The sequence below is a fragment of the Natrix helvetica genome, assembly GCF_964273705.1.
Source record: "Natrix helvetica genome assembly, chromosome: 2".
Lineage (NCBI taxonomy): Eukaryota > Metazoa > Chordata > Lepidosauria > Squamata > Natricidae > Natrix > Natrix helvetica.
In genome coordinates, this window is record NC_138552.1 from 256,055,878 (window position 1) to 256,061,877 (window position 6,000).

A 6,000-nucleotide genomic window follows, 5' to 3' on the forward strand; every position below is an offset into this window, starting at 1 on the left:
TTTGGACACCCCTGGTGTAGCTAATCTGTTAATTTCACTGGGTCAGTTACCTTTCTATCTGAATATCACTCTTGATATCATCATTTGTAGTGATAGCAGGTTTAACCTATTTTTAAAAAGCAAGCTAGTATCTTTCTCTATGTGCTGCATTGAATTGATCTTGATCTTTGCTGTGTTGTATTTTCAATAAAGTGACAGGAGGCAGTACATTCTTGTGTTCAAACAATAATCTGGATTTTCCCTTCTTTTTTATTGTAAAGTAATCAGTAAGAGTGAAGTTACATAGAGAAGAAATGTATTACAATAATTACAGTAAGTTTTGAAACATAATGCTCATAGGCTTCAATTAGCTTCAGTTATAGGTGGCTGCCTGGAGTTGAGATGAATAAGTGTAAGCAAATTATACTGCAGCTAACAAACTTGAACAAGTCACTATTTTCTATGCTTTCCTAATTGCTGTATTGATTAAAAAAATGACAGCACACCAAATGGAAGATTCAATCTGGTACATTATATAGCAAGATATTTTTTATACAGCATATATTTTCCTGCTTTTCTATATCACATGCTCTGGATCAGGGGTGTCAAACTCAAGGCCTGTGGGCTGGATCTGGCCTGTAGGGTGCTTAGAACTGTGCCACGGGGGCCACACTGGAAACAGTAAAGGACTGTCCCGTAGTGCCATTGCCAGCGAAAAGGGAGCTGGAGGGGGGGTGTTTCATTGGCAGAGGGTTGCAGGAGGCCATTGCAGCCAAAAACAGAGCTTGCGATGGCTGCACATAGCCCCATCGAGCTCTTTTCATTGGCAGAAGGTTGCAGGCAGTGACGTGCGGTGAGGTTTATGACTGGTGAGGCTGGTGACATCATCAAACTGCGTGGTTGCTCGGATCGCACGGGCGCAGCCCAAACGGAGAAGTTTCTCTTCTCAGAAATGTCAGAAAGGAACAGACAGGCTGACACAGCTCCACTGAGAAGACATTTCTGAGAAGAGAAACTTCTCCTTTCTCCTCCTTCCCCCTCTCCTTCTAGCACTGATGATGTTACCTAGGCATTTTTTGCATCGGGCGAGCCCAGGATCCTTGCAAGGGGAATGGGACCACGTGTGCAGGCAGCTCCTCAGCAGTGCACGGCCTCAGATTAGCACAGCTGCGATCCCCTTCCCCTGCACACGTGGTCCCACTCCCCTCCTTCCTAAGCCAACATGAAGGGGACCGCGGCTGCGCTGATCTGAGGCTGGCATTGAGGAGCCGCCTGCACACGTGGTCCCATTCCCCTTGCAAGGATCCCGGGCTCGTCCGATGCAAAAAATGGCGAGATCGGCACACTTGGGGCTGCTGCTGAGATGTCCAGGGAGGCTAAACCAAACTGCGCGCCTCTCCCAGCCACTTTCACGGCTTCCCGGAGTAATTTTTTTTATTTTCATGATGAGAGCGGTGAGGCTCTGCTTCCCCTGCCTCCCCTGACTGCACATCACTGGTTGCAGGAGGCCATTGAAGCTGAAAATGGAGCTCCTGAAGGCCATGGGCAGCTCACCCTGAGCTCTGTTTTCACTGGCAGAGGGTTACAGGAGGCCATCACATCTAAAAATGGAGCTTGGGAGTCAGTTTTCGCTGGCAGAGCGCTCGGGCCGCCACAGGCATCCCTGAAACAAGTGACATCAAGCTGGGCGTGTCCACCCTGGCCAAGTGCCACACACACTTTAACGTCAAACACAACCCTGATGCGTCCCTCAATGAAATCAAGTTTGCTCTAGATCAAATTCGGGAATTTCTGGGGAACAAGTAAATCTGTAGAAAATGAAACTTGGGTGGAAAAGATAGGATTTGCTTGACTGACTCAACATAGGTGACCTGCTTCTACAGTTCACACTTGTGCAAGCAGAGCTTTCAGTTCTCTATCTTTCCTTAACATCTTAATCCAACAGGGTGAATATAAACTTGTGCTGAATCCTTGGCTTAAATCAAGTTACTTCCGCTTTTATATTGTGTCTTTGGCCTTGCTGGTAATAGGCAGGGGTGAGCTAAAATGCCAACAAAACCCCTGAAACTTGTATTGGGTTTGGATTTGAGGAGCTAAAATGAGGGCAGCATAAATAAAAAGGGATTGAGGCCTCCAACTAAAATATTTTTCTTTGTCACATTTAGACAGAGTTAATTTATCATAAACAAGATGTCTCATGCTTTAGATAAACATCTCAAAATATACCTCAATGGCATAAAATCTGCTTTTCATGGAAAACCTTCCTTGTGGAATCACATATAATAAGACTTTCATATCTGCATCATCTCTTTCCAACTGAGATGATACTATATAGACCAAGGATACTTCCAGAGGTCCTTCAGAATGCCTAATGTACTGGTTTAAATGATCAGCCACTCCATCTGTAATGTCTTCTCCCTCCTGGAGAAGAGGAAGCTCCCCTCTCCTGTTATTACCAATGAAAGAAACCTATTTTTTCCTTTAAATTTTACAACGTATCACCATTTTAATATATGGGAAGTTCAACTCGCTCGCACAGAGAGGGCCTCCTCCAGGTGCCGTCCACTAGACAGTGTCGTGGGGCGGCGCCTAGGAGTAGAGCCTTCTCTGTGGCGGGCCCAGCCCTGTGGAATGACCTCCCTCCGGATATTAGGAATACCTCTGACCTCCGCTCCTTTTGTATTAAGCTTAAGACCCACCTATTCCAAGCAGCTGGCCTGGCTTAACTTTGATCTAACCATATCGCTCCTGACGGGTTTTTAACTGGGTGTTTTAATTATATTTAATTATCTAGGGGTTTTTTAAATACTGTATTTTAATTGTTTTTATTTATCAGCTGACCTCCTCCTTGTGTGTGTCTCAGTATATGTCTCTGTTATATGTTTGTTTTGTCCACATATTTATTTCATATGTTTCATTGTACGCCGCCCCGAGTCCTTCGGGAGAGGGTGCGGCTAAGAAATAAATATATTATTATTATTATTATTATTAACTGCAGTCAGTGCTTTGTTTTCACTAAGATGTAATTCTCAGTTTTCCTTTTATTTTTTACATTTTATTATTATACAGTTTGAAAGAATATAAGCAATTGATGATATAATAAAAGAAAGGTAAATATAGTGAAATACAGGTGGATAAACAACAAATCTGAAATATTACAAAAACTCATATATTCTAATATTTCTAATTACAATATAAGATACGTATTTCATATCTGCTTTCTAATTAAAACTCACATGCCCCTAAAAATGTTTAGTTAACATGGTTCAAGTCATTTTTAGAAAGACCAATATGGTAAAATATGCATTATATAGTATTTTAAATATGAACTCTATATGGTATCATTCCATGTATAAAACTGTAGTCCAAAAATAGTTTCCAATTTGAATGAAAGTCTGCATCAAGGCATACTCCCACAATTTAATTAGCTATTCTTTTGAAATGTAAAGGAGTCCCTGCGGATTTTACTCTGAAGCCAACTTTAGGGGGTGGTGCTCATATCTGTTTCTTTTGAAGAGGGAATCAATATTCTTTTCCCAATAAAATGTAAATAGAATCCTTACAGCCATTGACATATACAGTGCCAACTCAGTGTATTTCAAAGGGAGAGCTGATTTAGTAAAATTTAGTAAGAATATATCAAGTTAGGATTACAACTTTCAGAATGTTTTCTAGCCCACAATGAATCATTTTGTAGTATTGTTTTTTTTTTTAACCACACTGGCATGACATATTTAAAAAAAATCTAACCTGTTTGTTACATTTCCAATTTTGGGGGGGGGGGAAGAATTATTGTACTAATTTTAGCAGTGTAAACTCAAATGATATGCTAATAAAACATCTTATACTAATTCTCTGTAAATATAGTGTCCGAACTAAATTCAAATTTATTTCCAACTAAATTTCTGTTGAAATTCCCACTGTTGCATCTCTATGGCCATATTCTGCATCTGTTTCATCACACATTCTTTGAGTTGTTCAAATTGTGAGTCATGTTTCATTAGTAATTTATAAATTATGCCTAACAACTGTTTAGTATTAAATATTATAAGATTTTCAAATTCAGTAATACTTTATTGAGACTTTTAGATCTATTCATTTACACTGTTTCTATCAATATCCCTATCCCCAACCCTACCCTACCCATAGCAACCTCTCAGAATGTGTGGAGTATTGGTACCTTGTGATATACTGTAGTTTCTAGGCAGTCATCTTGCCATGTTCATAGTGTTGGTATGAAGACCAGTAGCTAAATAACTGGCAGCTATTATTTCATAGTTTTGTGTTTAAAATAATAATGTATTAAATTTATGTACCACCCAATTCTCAATGTCTCTAGGGGGCCTATATTTCTCTACTGGAGGCTTTTTTGAAGGCAGAACAGGACCACATAACTGTTCTTCCTCAGTCAGTACCTGGACAATGAACTGAGCAAAAACATATTCCTAGGTTATTGACTCATAACCTTCCTTGTTATTGTGAGGTGCTTTATAATGCTATTTAAATTAGTCTAAGTATATAACTAGCCTTTTAAAAATCTTTGACTTTTCTTAAACCATTTTAATTATCATTTTGGCAATGCATCTGTGGCTTCTATTAAAAGAACTGTGATGGCATTCTGTTGCACTTCAAATGTTGGCAGAGCTTTTGCCATCAACTAAAAATTCTTTATTGCATTAAACAAATAAACAAATAATGCCTGACTTCAGAGCACTTGCTAGCATCAGTATTCTGCTAGTCTGATAATGCAGATGTTGGGTTTTTAAAATGTAAAATCCAGTCCCTCTCCTGAATAGAGTAACAATATCTTGTAACAGAATTAAATTGATTCCCCAGGAGACTTTCTGAAATCTAAAATGTTGTGTGACCTGATTTGATGAACAGAGAGACAGAAATTATTATCTTTCTTCTCTGCCTTCTTCAATTGGGAAATGGAGCTTTTGATATCATACTTTAGTTTTTTTTTTGCTAATTAACAATAGAGGTGGACCTCATTATCTATAAACTTGTTATCTGCAATTTTGGGTATCCATGGCTGATACATAAACATTAAAACTCTGACTTTGTGTGGCATTCATCTACCCATATGCTACTTCCTCCATAGTAAAAATAAGCAAGGACAGAGTGCATTGCTTTGCTGAGGAAAGTGGCAAATGTTTACACAAAGCTTCGCCTTTATTATTTATTTGATTTAACTGATTTTTGCTGTTCATACTAAAGACTCAAGACAGTTTACAACAAAATGAGTATGGAATATAAAAGCAGAAACATAAATTCATAGTATGTCAGGACAAATTGATACACAATTTCTCTGATTTTTTCACCCACAAATTCTCTAATTACTACTTATGTATTTATAATTTAAATTTCTGGAATCATCTAATTCACCAATCTCAATGTCAGGGTGATTTACTGGGATCATAAATAAAAACAATACATTAAAACCACTAATAAAAGACAAGTGTATTAGGGGAGGGGGAAAAAACTACTTAGTCTTTGTACAGTATATACATTGTCATGACCAATCCTAGTAGCTTCCTCTTGAAAGACTATTTGGAAAAGCACAATTTTATTGCTTTTTCAAATGATGGCCAAGAGGTAAGGATATTCTAACAAGGAAGATCTGGAAGACAGTGAGCCATATACAAATTTTGAGTTTTCATTCAGGAAAGTCCAGAGAGAAAAAGAGTCATCCCCTGAATCCTTCATCACCTCAGGGGTCTCACCTCAGCTTGAGAGCATCTTTGCAAACAAAGTGTTTGAACTTACTTCTTATGGAGTATAGCAGTGGTGGCAAATCTATGGCACATGTGCCAGAGGTGGCACGCAGAACCCTCTCTGTGGGCACACGAGCCGCTGCCCCAGCTCAGCTCAGCTCCACTGCGTATGCGCGTGCGTCATCCGCTGACCAGCTGGTCTTTGGCTATCTGCTGTGCATCTGGGAGGGACACATGTATACACGGGGCAGGGGGAGTGCACAGGGGGTCACCCATGCATTGCATTTTGGGGGTTCGCATGGAT